Source organism: Podarcis muralis, chromosome 10 (assembly GCF_964188315.1).
Source record: "Podarcis muralis chromosome 10, rPodMur119.hap1.1, whole genome shotgun sequence".
NCBI classification, from domain to species: Eukaryota; Metazoa; Chordata; class Lepidosauria; order Squamata; family Lacertidae; genus Podarcis; species Podarcis muralis.
The window spans coordinates 42642321-42661838 of NC_135664.1; the positions used below are offsets into that span (position 1 = coordinate 42642321).

At 43.1% G+C, this 19518-nt stretch overlaps 1 protein-coding gene across 19 annotated transcripts in view; it reads right to left on the reverse strand.

Moving 5' to 3' along the window:
• Nucleotides 1-19518, reverse strand: part of ANKS1B (ankyrin repeat and sterile alpha motif domain containing 1B) — a 330160-nt gene that overhangs the window by 64398 nt on the left and 246244 nt on the right. Inside the window, exon 1 of one of the 19 annotated variants that reach the window (XM_077934850.1) lies at nucleotides 4308-4504. The exons of 15 other annotated variants lie outside the window; for them this stretch is intronic. The gene's annotated coding sequence lies outside the window, so the exon portion shown is untranslated. Of the gene's footprint in view, nucleotides 1-3650; nucleotides 3924-4178; nucleotides 4272-4307; nucleotides 4505-19518 lie in introns of those variants that run through there. 3 more of the 19 variants (XM_077934847.1, XM_077934848.1, XM_077934849.1) reach the window with 3 other exon arrangements.

Sequence of the window (19518 nt, forward strand, 5' to 3'; positions counted from 1 at the left end):
TGGCGCTCTGCTGGAGGGGCGCCGGAGATTATTGGGGGGGCGGAGCCCCCCCAAACGAATTTTTGAGGGGGCTCGGGCCCCCTCAAGCCCCATGGAGTCAGCGCCTATGATTGATACATTTCAATATATCATGCCAGTGTCTGTAACTCCCAAGATTGATCTAAACTGGACTGCCACTGAAGATGACTTGGAAGCTTTAGTGATTCACAAGGCAGCTGTCCATTCCTTTTTTTCTTTCTGGAATATGGACATATACTGCACCCGTGAGATTCTGGGCATAATTCAAGGTGCTGACTTTAACCTTTCAACCCATGTGCAGTCTGGGACACTCATATCTTAAGGACCATCTCAAAAAGTATCTGCTGTTCCTATGAGACATGTCCAGACAATTGCTTTTTAGGGGACTGAGATTCTTAAATAATAACCCCAAAGCTTCGGATAAATGTGATTAAGAATTACTTTAGACTTGCTGAATCAGTCCAATGGCCCATTTAGTCCAGAATCCAGTTCTCACAGCAGCCAAGATGCCCATGGGAAGCCCAAATGCAGGACCAGAGTGCAATAAATAGCACTCTACTTGCTTGTGATTTCTAGCAACTGGCATTCCACAGCATACTGCCTCTGAGAGTAGCTTTAATAGGATAAACAATGGGTAAACTGGTACGTCAACATAAAATTTCATTTATGATACTTTTTTATCTAGAGGTAGGTCCTAAAGATACAAAACCTATGAGATCTGCTAAAATTGCATCACCAGCATTTGTCTTTCACTTGCATATGCATTTGACTCCTTTTCGGTTTTAACAATTTGTACAAAGTATCTTCAAAGTTCATACACAGGGTGGACTTTTTCCATTTCCATGTTCCCTGTACGATACTTTTCATAAAATCAGTTTCTCATTTAGTCTGCCAGAAATGCCTTATGGTGTTTAAATCTGCTAACATCTTATTTTATTTTCTGAGAGTCCTCAGTTTCAAGGTTTAAAACTTTACTGTTAATAGTTGCGATGTTACTGCTTAAAAAAATATCTCACTGACTGAATGATTCTACGTATTCCAGAGCCTAGTTTTATGCCAATGTAAGCACAGTGAATGGGCTTGTTGAAGGTGCAATTTGTGAGCTGCAACTTTACAAAGTTCAGCAATCTCTACTAGTGAAAATCACATCCATTTCTGAGGATATTATGCTGATAAAGTATTCTAGATATTAGACTTCCTCTCTTGCCCTGGTTGTTTTAATAGTCAGACTGCAATCCCTTATCTACCACTTCATTTTATCCTGGGGTTTTTAAAAAAAAAAAGTTGGGGAGATGAAATTATAACTGATTTTTTAAAGTATTTCTCTTATATACCTTCTGAACCCTAATGAATATATAATGCATGAACTAATATAACAGTTCATTTAAAAACTCCTCTTGTAACTAAACTGGCCTATTTAAATAGCAAAAGTACATGCCCCTCCTTTTTACCAATCAAAATGAGTCAGACATGTCATTTGCATTAATTACTTCAGGGCTCTCATTCAGCAACAACTTAGCAAAGCTTGTCTTTATTCACGCAACAGGTTTGAATAATGAGCTTAATAAAAATACTCACATGTGAACAGTTAAAACACTGATCTGCAAGATCACAGCCTCTGTGTATTTACATATATCAAAGGGGGGAGAGAGCTAAACTTCTCCCTGACAAGTTGCACCAAATAGCATTCACTAAAATAACTAAGTCTCCATTTTATAGCTTCATTAAAATCTTTATGTTGCCATTAGAATGGAGTTTTACTACATGGAGATAATTAAACATTGCAGGATCAAGATCTCCTGCTCTGAAAAGAAAAGCCCTTTTGCTCTTTAAAAACCCTTGGACTTATATAGAAATCAACAGAAAAACCAAAGAACTACTCTTGTGACAAAGTCTCGTTCCCTCAGCACACCTGATAATGCAGATTAGGTTAGGCCAATAAGGATTATAATCATAGATCCAAAATAGGTGTTGCCCACTGTGTCCAAGGGATAACTTCAAGGTTGATTAATGGCTTCTTGGCAAATAATAGTAGAAAATCTTTCCAAGGAACAATGGCATCAATTTAGTATTATGTTGCCAAAGCTAAATATTAAGGTTTGAAAGGTTTAGATACTGGCCACATTGCTACTAGATAAATCATGACTTCATGCACACTGAAACACATTATCACCAGCTTTCTAAAATCACCCACTTCCCCAGACATGGGCAAAGGTGTCAATTTGTTTCAGCATTCAGGTGTAAATACACATAAACCTATATGCTAAAACTCTCAGAGCTATGTGGTCTACAGTTAGGTTTGTATAAAACCTCTAAGACTGTTTTGTTCATTGTATTACTCCCACTATGTTACAGACTTTTGTGTGAGAAAAGCATGTCTGAAGCGCAGCATGAGTATTTGTTGGGAGTACAGCTTGCAATAAAATAACAACTGCTGCACACTTCACAGATGATGACGTACATTTTCCCCTAGGAAATATATATGTACGTATACACCTACAGTCATGCAGTTGTAAGATACTGAGTAGCCAACCAGCTCAATAACTACTTACCCTAACAGAATCTCATTGAAATAAATGAAACTGCACCACTGTCAAGCAATTGTTTTTAAGGCCTAAGAGAATGCTACCTGTATAAGTATGTTGTCACATGGTAGCATTCCAGTCAGATATGGCTGGAATAGAGGTTTGCACGTTGTTTCCATCTCCCCTGTGTCCAGTTCATTCAAAAGGCGGGCCAAAATACAAGATATTTAATGGATGGCATTTAAAATGTCATTTTTTTATGTTATGGATGAAATGATGCTTTCAATCAGCAGGTGTGTCAAACCTGAGAAGAGGCAGTCAAGCCCCTTTCTTTGAGAATATCTGAACAGAAAGGACGAAAAGAGCCTCTCTGCAAACCCGAGACCCCATCGCCCTCCACTCCTGGACAAGTTTGAGACCACAGCGAATGTTATCAAGCCCCCCCGTGCAATGTAAAGCTGACACAACCTCCAAACAAAACCAAAAAAAGCAGTTGCAGGCTTCGCACGCTGCGTTATTGCTCTCCAGGGTGTATCGCTGAAAAGTACATGCCCACTTTTAATCACTGCTTAAAAATACATGGAGTGAGCGCACTGGCGATGAAGCGTTCCCGGTCCCCCTCCCCCAGCAGCACTCAGAGGCGAGGAAAAACTCGCCGCCCGCCACACGACAGGACCACTTCCATCAGGCGCTCCTTAGAACTACATGGCAGGCGAGGCACATCTCTCTCCTGCTCCCTCTTTGTCTCTCTGCAATTTTTTTTTTCTCTTTCCGTTTAAAAAGGCTATTTTTAGGCACCGGCGACATTCCTAAAGACTGCTTGTTTTTTGGAGGGGGGGGATGAGGGACGGAGGGAAGCTGCCCTTCTGAGGTGATGTCCACTCCACTGTGGCACAGCGCAGAGCCTGAAGAGCGAAGCGAGGCAGGGGCGGCCAGACGGACCCGAGCGACGAAGGCTCCTTCTCGCTCGGCACCTCCTCACCCTTTCGTCCAACCTGCAGCCTAAGAGCGGGAGCCCCCCCTCGGCCGCCCCAGGCAGGGACCGTCCTTGGCTGAGCCCGGACCCTCCTCCTCCCGAGCCATCCCCTCACACAGCGACTCGCTTACTCATCAGTTCCCCGGCCGGGCGGTCGGTCTCACCTAGGCGCAGCGAAGCGGCGGCCGCGACGGTGGCGAGGCGAAGCGAACGCGGCGGCGGCGGGCAGGCGGGGGCTGCGAGCCAAGCCGGGGATATTTATATTCTGCAGCGTTTATCCCTCTCCTTTGTGCATCTTCCTTCCCCGCCGTGTGGCGAACGAGGCAGGGACGCCGCAGCGGAACCGAGCCGAGCGCAGCGCAGCTGAGCGCTTCCCTCCCTTGCCCGCCTGCCTGCCTCCCCCCCCCCCCCCCAATCCATCCAGCCGCCGGCACCGCCGAGCGAGGGAGGGACAGAGGGCGCGAGGGAGGAGAGCGCGCGCCCCCCGCCTCCCATCCCCCGCCGGTGCCACCGCCGTCTCTCCCCCTTTTCCCGCGCTCCCGGCCGCGTGCTCGTGCCGGGGTGGAAAAACGGCCGCCGCCGCAGCTCGGCTCCCCGCGTACCCCACCCCGTTATTTCGTCCCGCCAAAGGAGGGCCGCGGCCGCTCGTCGTCACTCACCGGGCTCTCCCGTGCGCAGAGGAGAGGTCCGGGCCGTACGCCGCGCTGGTTCCGGCCGGGCAGATTGCCGATCTACCGCTGCGCCTCCCCGCCCCCCCCCCCGCATCCCCTGTTACTATGGATATTCACCGTGTGTCTCCTCCGCTCCCGCCTGCACACGGAGAGGGAAGTGGCTGTCGGGCTGCTCGACGGGCGCCCACATACCGCCACCCAAAGCGACCCTCCCCGCTGCAGCGACTGTCGCTTCGCCGCCCTCGCCTCAGCCGCCAGAGGTCTACCTGTCACTATCCCGCCAGGGCCGGACTCTCCCCGCTCCTTCGGCTTGAGGAGCTAAGGGAGGTTCATGAAAATGCTGATTACACCCAGCTGAGGCAGGGAGACGCAGAGGGAGGGAGGGAGGCCCTAACGCGCCTCCGCGCTGCAGCCTTGGGGAGAGAGGATCACCCTCAGGGCACCTACACAGCTGAGGCAAATGCCACCACTCCGGCGCGGAGCGTGACGCGCAGAGCATCCACCGCCACACAGGCTCGCGGAAGAAGCCAGACACAATTCAATAGTAGAGTGGATTCAAAGGGCCGGGAGTAACGCAGTAGCCATTTAAAAGCGAACTGCGCCGCACCTGTAACCAGGCGGGGAGACTGACGCGCGCAGCTGCTGGCTACACGAATCAAGGGGCAATTCTGATGTTGTGTTGCCAAAGTGAGGCAGTCTCTGCTTCTGTGTGTCCCATCCCACCACCACGGTTTCCTCCAGTAATATTTAAGCACTCCTACACACACACACAACACACACACACACACCTCTGCACGGAGGTGGTGCATTTCTACTGTGATAGCTCACACGTTGTTAAAACAAAAAGATTGGGTCTAAATTGCTAGTCCGTTTCTGGGATCCAGGGATGGGGAAAACACCTTGTGATTGGTGCTGCGTGCTCTTCTTATTCTTTTCATATATATATATATATATATTAAAAAAATTAAATCTTTTTATGATACAGCAAGATTTAAAAAAACACCAAGTCTATAGAAAAGTAAAAGCAGAAAAAGTAAAGACGTGATGAGCATGTATAGAACAAAAAAAGGGAAGGGAAAAAGGAGAAAAGGAAAAGAAATGAAAAGAGACAAAGAAAGAAAAAGGGGGTGAAATAAAAAGAGAAAGGGATCCCGATTCTCTGGCTGTCAGTCAGTTACCGGTACATAAAAAGAATTATTCAAAACATTTGCTCTATGATAACATTCAACTATTCTACTTTCTACAAACCAGCATTTCCCCTATTTTTTCCACTCAAATATCATGTTCACTTTCCATTTCACACAATAAGTCCAAAAGGGGATCCCAATTAATAATATTGATAAATGTCAGCAATAGTTTCAGCTTTATCTGCAACAATTTCAGCAAGCAATCCTGCCATCATACTAAATAATGGTAAACATTTCCCTCTTTGAGCATATAAGAGTCTCTCTGCTGTATTCATATCTTAAGATCATACTCCACAATCCCTTTCTTATTATTGGTCCACACCCAGCTCTGTAGATTCCAGTTTCTACTTCCTGTGCATTTGCCATGTTTTTCCAGCCTTAACTAATATTGACTCTTTCATTGGTGTTTCTTCCACTCTTTTTCCAAAAAGAATGACAGAGATTTAATAGCTTTATAGCCTGGGATCATGTCATGTCATAGGTAGAACTCTTCCTCTCTCAATTCCATCTATGTCAGATTATCCAGATCTCTCTCAGTCTCTGCATTTATAACTTCATTTTTGTTTTCCAAAATCTCAGCTTTATCATTTAGTTGCTTCATTTCTCCATTCACTTTTATAGCAGGTACTTTCATTTCACCAGTTGTTCCTTCAAGTTTTGCCATAGTTTCATCTCTCAGTCCTGTCAGTACTTAGTCATCTACACCTCTATGTTATTTCTCATCCCTTTTTGCATTTCATTCATCTCTGGTTTAATTTCAATCCTTGTTTAATTCATCATTCATCTGAAATATTCTATTTGTTCAGCAAATATCTGCTGAAGAATACCAACAGTAAGTGGTGTGTCCAAAGTTGCATTTCTTTCCTCTATCACTTTTTCCCTGGTACGTGCCATACTGAATATTAAGACTACTTAAAACATAAAGAACAGGTCTTCTCCCTTTTTTCATCCATGTTTTCCTGTTCTGTTTTTTGATATTGCTAAAAGTTATGGAATGCCAAGTTGTGTGCCGCTAGGAAGAGTGTAATAGCCATTAAGCATTAGAGCATGCTCCTCCAATACTGAACTTCTTGGTTTATGTTTTGCATTGCTTCTTTAATCTAAGCCTAGATTCTCTTTCAACTCACTTACAGTATGCAGTGAAATCACTGGGTGATTTTTCTTGCTGTTTCAGAATGTCCCTCAAGTGTTTCTAGTTATTGGTCCTGGTACTCCCTAGTGAAGAACTGGCACTGTGAAAGCCACCACCTGAAAATGCTTTGAACCAACAGTAAAAAGAAGCCTTGTTGGTACTCTCAGAAAAGGCAAGCCTGGATCGTGCTGAATGCCAGGGCAACTGCAAGAGAGAGGAGTCTGTACATGCAATAATTCCCACATGCAGTCACCAGCTTCTAATACACATGGATGGGCCCTTGTAGAGGGCAGCAGCAGGGCCCCCAACATCGCACCTGCACCAGGCACCATAAAAAGGTAGCCCTGGAAAGCTAACCATGGGGGAGTGGAGTGTCAAAGGCACTTCTCCCCCAGGGCAATATTTATCCCTGTCTTTAACATCCACCTACACTTACTGCAAGATTTGCAGAAAGTAGCTTCCTACCTCATCAACACTGACAATGCCAAGGTTACAGGTTTGGGAGATGTATATTTCTGCATTGCAGGAGGTTGGACTAGATGCTCCTTAGGGTCCCTTCCAACTCTACAATTCTATGATCTCAAATGAACCCACAAGAAGAAAGATGCATCTGTTTAGGGAAGTTTTTAATGTTTGAAGTTTTATTCTGTTTTTAGTCCTCTGTTGGGAGCCATCCAGAGTGGCTGGGGAAATCCAGCCAGGTGGGCGGGTCATCATCATCATCATCATCATGATAACTTAGAATAACTAAGGAGATAGTACAAGAATACTTGGCTAGTCTAGATGTATTCAAGTCTCCAGGGCCAGATGAACTGCATCCAAGAGTATTAAAAGAACTGGCAGATGTGATTTCAGAACCACTGGCAGTCATCTTTGAGAATTCCTGGAGAATAGGCGAAGTCCCGGCAGACTGGAGGAGGGCAAATGTTGTCCCTATTTTCAAAAAGGGGAAAAGAGAGGACCCAAATAATTACCGCCCAGTCAGTCTGACATCAATACCAGGGAAGATTCTGGAGCAGATAATTAAGCAAACAGTCTGTGAGCACCTAGAAAGGAATGCTGTGATCACCAATAGTCAGCATGGATTTCTGAAAAATAAGTCATGTCAGACTAACCTGATCTCGTTTTTTGACAGAATTACAAACCTGGTAGATGAAGGGAACGCAGTGGATGTAGTCTACCTTGATTTCAGCAAGGCATTTGACAAGGTGCCCCATGATATTCTTGTAAAGAAGCTGGTAAAATGTGGTCTTGACTATGCTACCACTCAGTGGATTTGTAACTGGCTGACTGACCGAACCCAAAGGGTGCTCATCAATGGTTCCTCTTCATCCTGGAGAAGAGTGACTAGTGGGGTGCCACAGGGTTCTGTCTTGGGCCCGGTCTTATTCAACATCTTTATCAATGACTTGGATGATGGGCTCAAGGGCATCCTGATCAAATTTGCAGATGACACCAAACTGGGAGGGGTGGCTAACACCCCAGAGGACAGGATCACACTTCAAAACGACCTTGACAGATTAGAGAACTGGGCCAAAACAAACAAGATGAATTTTAACAGGGAGAAATGTAAAGTATTGCACTTGGGCAAAAAAAATGAGAGGCACAAATACAAGATGGGGGACACCTGGCTTGAGAGCAGTACATGTGAAAAGGATCTAGGAGTCTTGGTTGACCACAAACTTGACATGAGCCAACAATGTGATGCGGCAGCTAAAAAAGCCAATGCAATTCTGGGCCTCATCAATAGGAGTATAGCATCTAGATCAAGGGAAGTAATAGTGCCACTGTATTCTGCTCTGGTCAGACCTCACCTGGAGTACTGTGTCCAGTTCTGGGCACCACAGTTCAAGAAGGACAGTGACAAACTCGAACGTGTCCAGAGGAGGGCAACCAAAATGGTCAAAGGCCTGGAAACGATGCCTTATGAGGAACGGCTAAGGGAGCTGGGCATGTTTAGCCTGGAGAAGAGGAGGTTAAGGGGTGATATGATAGCCATGTTCAAATATATAAAAGGATGTCACATAGAGGAGGGAGAAAGGCTGTTTTCTGCTGCTCCAGAGAAGCGGACACGGAGCAATGGATCCAAACTACAAGAAAGAAGATTCCACCTAAACATTAGGAAGAACTTCCTGACAGTAAGAGCTGTTCGACAGTGGAATTTGCTGCCAAGGAGTGTGGTGGAGTCTCCTTCTTTGGAGGTCTTTAAGCAGAGGCTTGACAACCATATGTCAGGAGTGCTCTGATGGTGTTTCCTGCTTGGCAGGGGGTTGGACTCGATGGCCCTTGTGGTCTCTTCCAACTCTATGATTCTATTCTATGATCATCATCTTATTTGCTAGGGATAAAGGAAGGGCAAAGTACAGAGATTCAGAAGACCAGAATATAAGACAAGCAGGTAAGGTAAAGGTACCCCTGCCCATACGGGCCAGTCCTGCCAGACTCTAGGGTTGTGCGCCCATCTCACTCTATAGGCCGGGGGCCAGCACTGTCCAGAGACACTTCCGGGTCACGTGGCCAGCGTGACAAGCTGCATCTGGAGAGCCAGCGCAGCACACGGAATGCCATTTACCTTCCCGCTAGTAAGCGGTCCCTATTTATCTACTTGCACCCTTTCGAACTGCTAGGTTGGCAGGCGCTGGGACCGAGCAACGGGAGCACACCCCGCCGCGGGGATTCGAACCGCCGACCTTTCGATCGGCAAGTCCTAGGCACTGAGGCTTTAACCCACAGCGCCACCCGCATCCCTAAGACAAGCAGGACAAGTACACTAAAGGAGAGGGGATTCCTACTGCCTAGTGTCCAAACTTATCAACCCCACGTCTCTGACGTCATACAAATGACTTCATACAAATAAGATCCTTTACTTCCTTCAGTCCCTACAGCAAACAACATATAGTGTAGAAGCTGCATTACAGAGGTTGTAACGTGCGAGGGAAATGGTGGTGGTGGATCCTAAAGTAGCAAATTTCTAGGAATGCAGAGCAATCAAGGGGTAGCAGTACCCAGGTTCTTCAACCAAGGGTTTCACTTTTGCAAGTGCACAAAATTGCAAGTAGCCATGGTTATTAAGCACTTGCTTAACTCCTTGTGAAACCACAGGAACTCAAATGTGTTTGGCTGGACTATGTGCAATGTGATTGCTGCAAAAATGCAACCCATTCAGACTCTCGCTTGCCATGAAAAAAGGATAAATAGTGAACAAAATGGGAGAGGAATAATGGTCACTCACAGTAACAGGCACCCAAAGATGCAGAGGGGCAAATAAACCTATATACTCTCTTCAACAGCTTCAGTTTCATTCAGTCAAGCAACTTTTTTCTACATCGATGTTTAAATAAATCTAAAATGCAAGAATTAAACAAAACAGCTACAAGTAAGATTCCCAAAGGATTATTTACTTTAGTAAATGTATTCCATTTAGCAATAAAAACATCTCTAATAAGGAAAAATGTAGCAAGGGAGTTAATTGCCTGGTAATTTGGCTTGTATGGAAATGAGTGCAAGGGCCAGCACTGGTCTCTTCCAGTTTAATATTTCCTCTTAACGAGTACTTTGGGTATTAAAGGTAAGCAGATTACTGGTGGAAATGAAATGAAATGTTGCTACATTTTGATAAAAGTACATAATTTCTCAGTTCCATGATCTTTTCTACTTTCCCACTTGCGCTAACCCCTGTGGGTCTGATATTTTTTCTTTCCTGTACTTGTTCTTCTCAAAGGCTCAGATATAATTTGTTTTCCTCATGTTATGCTCACTTCAGCTTTATGTGTTGCTTTTTCAAGACAGAACCTTAGTCATCCTGGTGGATGACTAATGCCAAGTAATTTGGGGAGTGCAACTGGATTGGTTACACTGGACCTCTCTGTGGCTTTGAATATAATGTCCCTTCTAGAGCAGGTGTCTGGGTTGGGTTCAGGAGGCAATTTCTGCAGAATTCCTGTTCTCAGAGGTAGCACTGTTTCCTTGGGACTGGCTAGGGCTGATGGGAATTGTAATGCATGACATCTGGGCACCAGACTGGCATATGGTACTGTCTTGTCTCATGCTTTTCAACATCCAGATGAAACTGCTGGGTAGGTGGGGAGTCATCTGGAGATTAGGACTGAAGTGTTATCAGTATGTAGATCACACTCAGCTCTACCTTTCTTTTTCAGCTCCTCATTCCCAGGGAGGTTCGAAGCAGTTTTTGGATGGATGAGAGTGTGTAAGCAATCATGATTCCCAGGGGCATTCCAGGGTGGGAGAGTGGGGGGGGGATGGCTGTAGATCATGATGCAGCACCATTCATTAGGACAGTCTGTCCCAAAGGAGACCATGCTGCTGTGGTTTTGTTTTGTTTTTGAACTATGACTTAGCCCTTCACTCAGTCTCTAAGGAAACATTTGCCCATCTGCTGCTTTCCAGATGTTTTGGGCTACAACTCCCATCTGTCCAAAACATCTGGAGGGAATCAGGATGGCAAAGGAGATAAAGAGATAACAGATTTCTCAATTAATGTCCAATTCATTTTTTAAAAATAATTTTAAACAAGAAACTTGTTCCCACTCACTGCCTGGAGACCCTTGGAGTTCTTTTCAGAACCAGTATGTCTGGCAGTAATGGTGGACCAAAATAAAATGGTTCAGGTGTGAACAAGTGAGAGCAACTGGAAGGCAGGAAGTACAGTTAGTGGATAGCACAAGAGCATCACTGTCCATGTTAAAACCAAACCCACCTAAACCTGAAAGGTAGAAGCACAAAGAAGTACTAAAAACATTCTTTTGCACTGCTGTTCTGAATCTTTTTTTTTTTTTAAGTAAGATTTTTCTGCATTAATGGAAAAATAGATTAAGGGGGGAAAGTACGTGGTTATTGCAAAAAAAAAAAAAAAGAAGGATGTCGTGCATATACCCCATTTAAATGATTATTATACAAATGTATGGATAAACCATAGAGAAAACAGTATAAAAGGTTTGTCTGGACACACCTGATATGGCAGAGTAGAGCAGTCTTCCCCATGGAATGAAACAATTACAGAATAGACAGCACACAGGTTTCAATGACAGAACAAACTTCTTCATAAAGTCACACAACCATTGAGCTGTACCCAAGAGAAATTAAAATGTAAGTACCAAAGGCTAACTAGAAAAGCTAGGACAGATGATGATTCAGTCCAGAATATCATCCTAGAAAAAACATGATACAATACTACAGAGAAATGTAAATATCCCAGTGTTACAGCAGCAACACGAGTGCCAAGGACTAGAAAGTTCACAGATCCTTTTCTGGTTGTGATCTGTGTCTGTTCCCCTAGTCCTTGAAAAAATGTAGAAGTTATTTCTAGAGAGGTCATCTAGTAATTGGGTAAGACAGCACTAGCTTGACTAATAAAAACAAGTTTGACCTAGAGCGCTTTATATGCTGAGAAGAAAAATGAGGGCCAACTAGCCGTGAAGTTAAATGCAACTTTGCATTTAATGTGCCAGCTTTTTTTTTAAAAAAAAAATAATGCATTATTACATGCTTCCCTGACAGTTATCAGGGTCTCAGCAGATATGGATGGGGATTTAACCCTCTCTCACCCTGCTATGGTTCTGAGGAAAAATCTTCCTCTGAAAGCACCTCTGAACAAATGCTTGGTAACAGGCTCAAAGCTAACATAGCCCTGGTTGCATCTTCTTCTCTCTCCAATCCAATAAGCCACTGGCCTCTGCCCAAATTGCTCCCCAGAAACATCCTTTATGGGAGGCAGGAAGGCAGAGAGCATCTTTGTTCAGTGGGAAAATGATGCCCTGCGAACGATTCCTCCCATCAACAAGTCTCTTATCCTTAATAGACCTCATGTGCAAAGTGCCGTTTTCAGACTAGGGATGTTAGGTCCTGTAGTCCTAGTCCTGTGGGAAAATGACTCCATGTGCACAATTCCCAATGAAGAGGGCTTAGAGCCCAGTAATCCAATCTCATCTTCCACCAGCAATCACAAAGCAACACTATCATCACCACCTTATTCACTTTAGAAAGTGAAAGAGCACTGGACCTCTGAAAACCAGATGTTCAAACAGTTGTGCAGGGCTGTTTAAAGTTCTTTCATAAACAATCCCACCCTCCTCTTTGAACCTCTGATTTCTGGAAATTTAAAGAATAGTATGGTTCTGTTTGCAAAAGGGCTCAAATAGCTTAAAAGTCCCCAAAACTGAGGCTTCAAAGTGCACAATCAGCTGACTTCATATTTATGTCAGGTGACTGGCAGGTGGGGTCTTTTTTTAGAGCTTATGTGTATAACCTATGACACCCCCAACCCCCCCTCCCCATCTACTAGCCTTATATTACATCCTTCAAGGATTTTGACTATGCCTGTTTTTTAGTCCACTGCAAATAGAAAAAATGACCCTTCATTCATTACTGGTGGACTGTATTTGGCTTGTGACCAGCAAAATAGCGAACTCAAAGGAATACAAGTCTATGCCAGATTTATGTTAAACTAGATTGCATTATCTGCTCCCTTGAGTATTGTCTTTCTTTCTTAGAATGGTCTCTCACACTGCACAAAATATAGCCCATAACATTCAGTAACCTTGTTCTATTATAGTTTGGAAGTTGGAGATAAATATTTTCTTTGTTAAAGCACAGAGATTCAGAATTTGCATAATTCAGTGAAAATGTGTCTCAGCATTGACAGAAAATGAAAATTTAACAACTGCATTTAAAGTATAAAAAAGAGAGGAGCTTCAGAATAATCAGCAGTTTGAAGTTGTTTTTGCTTACTAGAATATGAAATTGGCCTGATTCTGCCTGTCATTGATATTGATAGCTTTGCTCCAGATGTGTCCAGCATAATCTACATAATCTCTTCATTACATTATATTGCCCTGTTTATTTGCCAATTTAAAAAGTGTATGGAATTACTCAATGCACATGTGGCAGCTGTATAAGAATTTCTTGTCAGTACAGCAGTTTCTGTATCTAAACTGGGGTACTATGGTAGGAAAGTATAGGTGTTGTGCTAGGGGAACCTGCACAAATCTGGGAGGGCTTTCAATGTGGATTTTCCTGAAGTGCATAATTTGCTGCTCTTATGGGTATGAAGTTCTTCACTGTATCTCTTCCTTCATCCTGCTGTATGTGTATACACATAGGGGGTGCAATCCACATGCCTTTAAAGGCAATGTCAAATCTCTCGTTAATTTTCATGGATAAAGGCTGTACCACAAATCCTTATCTTATTACTATTGGGAAGAGCACAGACAGAAGAAACACCATGGTGCACCTGCAGCAGCAAAACCAAATGCCTTTTTTGCCCTATCTGCAATGAAACCTGTCTCTCCTGTATCAGTCTCTACAGCCACAGCAGGGAGTGTAACTTTCCAAGGGTTTTACTTCACCGCTGAAGGTACACTCTTCCATTGTCTCCAGAGACAGGTAAATGCAACACACTTCAACTAGGACAGTGAAAGAGAATCAGATCTAGGGGTCAGCAAACGTTTTCAGCAGGGGGCCGGTCCACTGTCCCTCAGACCTTGTGGAGGGCCAGACTATATTTTTTTGGGAGGGAAATAATGAATTCCTATGCCCCACAAATAACCCAGAGATGCATTTTAAATAAAAGCATGCATTCTACTCATGTAAAAACACCAGGCAGGCCCCACAAATAACCCAGAGATGCATTTTAAATAAAAGGAAACATTATCCTCATGTAAAAACACACTGATTCCCGGACCATCCATGGGCCAGATTTAGAAGGCGATTGGGCCGGATCCAGCCCCTGGGCCTTAGTTTGCCTACCCATGAACTAACCTGTTAAATGCTCTAAGAGCGCATATATATCTATGTTGGAAGTTCTGCTCATTGTGCTGGGACATAATTTCTTATCTGCCTATTATGCAATTAAAGCAAATGGCAGGACACCAAGTGATCTTGGTTCCCACTCAGGGCTGAAATAACAATACTGTTTTTCATATTGTGCACATCATATGAGCTCCTTCTACTTCAGTAAAATAGGATTAAACCAAATAACATGATTGCAATTGGGTGGTATATCTATACAGCGCATCCCTGGATAAATTAAACAAAATGCTTTCTGCTAACATTTTGTTACTCCTATGCTATTTTTGGCACATAATTATCGAGAAGAAAAAATGTAATCTGTACTTGCAAGCAAAACAGGTAAATTTTGGCGGTGTTCTTAAGCTGCTGTCAGGTTGAGAAGTAATTAGTTTAGACTTCTTTATGTAAAAGGTTTGGAAATCACTAAATTATTTTGATGCTTATATTTCTCTTGGCATTTTGTACAGGAAGAGACCCAGCAGTTTATTATTATATTGTTGTAGGTTTGAGGAAGGGACCCTCAAACTCCTAGAAATGAATAAATGGTGAGATTTTAATTATTTGGGATATGAAGGGGAAATACCAGCTGCAGAGGAATTCCTGGGCTAGCCTATGCAAAGAAAATGACCTGGCCAAGCTAGGGCCATTAAGAAGCAACACAGGGCCACTGAGGGCCATTGGCAATGCAAGAGAACTGTCCTTCCCCCCTGCCCTGAGGAGTGAAGAGAGACGGGGGATTTGGAAGGTTGTCAGGGTAACTGGGCAAGATATCACAGGAAGGGTTTGGGGCCTTTAGCAAAAGGCTTGGATTAGCTGAGAAAAAGGGCAGAATGATCTGGGCTGGCTTGCTGAAGGCAGGCTGGGAGAGATGCCTCCAGTGCTGCGGGGAACAAACCCCTATTGAGATGACCATGATAGAAGATCTGGAATCCCTCCATCTAAATTCAGCTGTAAATATGTGGATAGATCATAGTTCTTAAAGCTACAACAGATTACCCCCCCCCCTCCAATGCTTAGATGGTTATAAGGATTAAGCCTGGGTTGAAGAGCAGAGTTGGCTGCTATGTAACCTAGGACAGGGAGAAAAAGCAGCAAGGAGAGGGTCAGAGAGCAACGTTTGATTTCTGCTGGAATTCAAGGCTGTGGTTATCAGAGAAGCAAGGCCCTTTTGAGGTATTGATGCTGTGAACCCCTTCAACATAGGATCTGGTTGTGTATATGTGTAAATAAACCCTATATCTAAAAGACAAAACAGTTTCCACTGTGCTTCATTTCCAAAAGGAAACATGAGTCCTGGGTAAACAGGTGGAACCCCTGGAATCTCACACTGCTCAGAGATTGGGGTGGTGTGCAACAGTATCCCCATTTTAAAACACTCTCAAACTGTATTGTAAAACCACACTACAGTGGTACCTCTGGTTACGTACTTAATTTGTTCCGGAGGTCTGTTCTTAACCTGAAACTGTTCTTAACCTGAAGCACCACTTTAGCTAATGGGGCCTCCTGCTGCTGCCGCTGCACGATTTCTGTTCTCATCCTGAAGCAAAGTTCTTAACCTGAGGTACTATTTCTGGGTTAGCAGAGTCTGTAACCTGAAGCGTATGTAACCTGAAGCGTATGTAACCCGAGGTACCACTGTATTTGTATAATCCAGCTGTTTGTTTTATATGCACAGAATTTCAACAATCAAACCCCTCACCCTGCTTATGTTATCTTTCTTCTAACTTGGGAAGCATTTCTGCACTATAAGTCATAGCTGTCAACTTTTCCCTTTTCTTGTGAGGAATCCTATTCGGAATAAGGGAATTTCCCTTTAAAAAAGGGACAGCACCGCTATAAGTTGAATCCAAAGTTCTGGTGGACAGAATTTCACATGTAGGAGGCTCTCATCTGAAAAGTGGGGCAGGGGGGGAGCTATTTCTGCTGATTCCTCCTTCTCTTTGCTGCTACCTGGAAAGCTGCTATGTAGAGTTGGAGAAGCCAGTGGAATAGGGTGGGATGTGGCAAAAGGAATGGTGGAAGAAATCATCAAAAATTGCATCTCTCCCTCCCCTTGCTGCAGTGTGCGCCTCTCCTACACCTTGGGCTCATTCCAACAAACATTGACATATAAGCTCAACTTTCATTCTGCAAATAAAGAATAAGAATAATAGCACATACTTTTACCTAGTTACCTACAGGTCAAATGTTTGAAACAGGTCAAAGATTCAGTCTAAAAACATCAAACCAAACTGCTGAAATTCTGAAAAAATAAGCTACAATATATTTTTGTAAGGAAAATGAATGGCAGTAGCATATATTACTATTCCCCCTTTTCCTTCTTGAAGAACGTCCTTCAAGAAAGTGACACTGACTGACAGGGTAAAACATCAGTTCTTAAAATTTGCAAAATAAAGCCAACAGAGGTCAGGTCCTGATATGACCTTGGATATCTCATGCGACTAGCCATTGCTGTTGGGCTTTGAATATGAACCACCTACTACATTGAATATTATATTTTTTAAAATGGCATCCTCCCAAACTGTCCCCAAACTGTCAGCATTCTGACATAATTACTAGTAGAAGATGGACTTTCGGAATAGGAAATATTAAACATTTCTCCCATACTTTTAAAAGGACTTTAAAAGGAATTTTCATGGTAGTATGACTTCTACAGACGCCTGTTCTTTTCTTTCAATTGTGAAAACCCACCATCTGCTGAAAATGAATCCAACAACTAAGCTTTTCTAGTGCTAGAAATATTTTATGTAAAACTGCTTATCTATTGTCACCTCTCATGTCTCAACAACAACGTGCAAAATTTTCACATTGTGTGGGTTGGCTCTATCATATTTGCCATAGTTTGCCACAACAGAGTCAGTGGACCTAATGGACATAGAAAGCTAACTTGGAGAACTACCCATATAACTTAGACAACCTGTGTGAGGCAAAATATTTACAAGTTCCCAATACACAGGAAGCTACCATAATACCAAGTTAGACCACTTGTTGTTTAGTCGTTTAGTCGTGTCCGACTCTTCGCGACCCCATGGACCAGAGCACGCCAGGCACTCCTGTCCTCCACCGCCTCCCGCAGTTTGGTCAGGCTCATGTTTGTAGCTTCGAGAACACTATCCAACCATCTCATCCTCTGTCGTCCCCTTCTCCTTGTGCCCTCCATCTTTCCCAACATCAGGGTCTTTTCCAGGGAGTCTTCTCTTCTCATGAGGTGGCCAAAGTATTGGAGCCTCAACTTCACGATCTGTCCTTCCAGTGAGCACTCAGGTCTGATTTCCTTAAGAATGGATGTGTTTGATCTTCTTGCAGTCCATGGGACTCTCAAGAGTCTCCTCCAGCACCATAATTCAAAAGCATCAATTCTTCGGCGACCAGCCTTCTTTATGGTCCAGCTCTCACTTCCATACATCACTACTGTTAGTTAGACCACTAGTTCATCAAATTCAGCATTGTCTACACTGACTGGCAGTGACTGGCCAGGATTTCAGGCAGAGTTCTTCCCCAATGCTACCTGGAGGTGCCAGAGATTGAATCTGGGACCATTTGCATTCAAAGCATGTGCTCTACCACTGAGTTTTGCTAAAGTTGCCGTACTATAAAAATAATCAGTTAAATGAGTCTTTGCATTCAAAGTAATTCAGTCAGAATTCAAGGAAGGTGGGGCTGTGGAAAGTGTCACTACAGTCTTTACACAGCCGTTTACGCAATAGCAGTTAATGAGTCCAACCCGTCCTAGGATGATGCCTTTTGACCCAGCAGTCCTGTCTCCTGTACTTGGAGTCAATCTATATTCAAAAATGCTATCCTTTCCAGACAACCCATATGGAGGAGTGGGGGACCTTGGCTAATGAACAGTATGAGTCAGATTCTGGGGTTGAGACCTAATTACTCTGGAATCAGATGTAGCTCTGCCTTTATAGTGCGCAAATGGGCTATGTTCCTCATATTATGGGATTTTTAGAATTCTATCCCTTCCCCATCTGACAATATCATGATTATTTAATGACTACTGCTCTTTAGCCTGAGAGGAGAAGGCTATGGAAGGATGTTATTATATTAACTTCAGCAAAAGCTTGTTGATAGCTATTTTATTGAATTCAGCTAATTAGATTTGGACTATTTAAAAATATCTACCTGATAACAGTTTTGCACCTACATTTTTGCCCTTTTTTTGTCCCTTAACACTCATTTAATGAGCCTTTCACACAGTTCTTACACACTAGGCTACCTCTTTGCAATTTCTGGACGGGTTTTAACATTTTTTGTTAGATCCGCACACCAGATCCTACTTAAGATCAATGTTATGAGAACAAATGTATACCCCCATTAGGTGACCTAGTTACAGTTTATTAAGTTTCAATACCAGTGAAGCGACAGTAGGAATGTAATTAAAATGCTTTACTAACATAAACCTCGCCAATACAAATTCACAGAAGGGGGTCAAATGCAGAACATGATGCCAAACCCAAGAGACTACAAGGAACTCTGTTCAGGTACAGCAAAGAAATGTAATAATTGAAATGCAATGTAAGAAGGAGTAAACCATTAACTAAGGTAGAAGATTTGCAAAATATTTGCCACCCTGAGCTCCTCTGGGAGGAAGGGTAGGATATAAATTGAAATAATAATAATAATAATAATAATAATAATATTTTGTTCAAACTGTTGCAAGACTCAACTGAACCTCAACTTTTCACGTTATTCCTTACCCATGAGTAACATGTACATGTTAGTTACTGGTTTACAGCGAGGACTGGTATAGATAGGCTATTTAACATCTGAGCAGTGTAACTAATAGATGAGCAACACAAACATCCTCCCTCTTGACATTTGTAACTATAGTGCTTTCTTCTCACTGCTGCTGGTTGCACATATTCAGAATTGTTTCATTTCCCACTTCAGTATCAAAATATTTAATTATGCTATTTAAATTCAAATGCTTTGTGCTTAACTCTAACAATTTTAATTCTTTGAGTATTAATCTGGAAAATCAATTAGTCCATTAACTAAATAAAGTAGATTTCAATCCTATTTTAATTGGAAATACCCCTACTAAATAGTTTGAGGCAGATGGCTTTATGGTAAATTATGACATTGTGTACTCTTCTCTCTCACCCATTGGTTTATTTCCCTAATGCTTGGCTTGGTTTGGTTTTTTTCCAGTCACCTGATGCTTTTTGCCTGTTGTGAACTTTTTAACACCTGT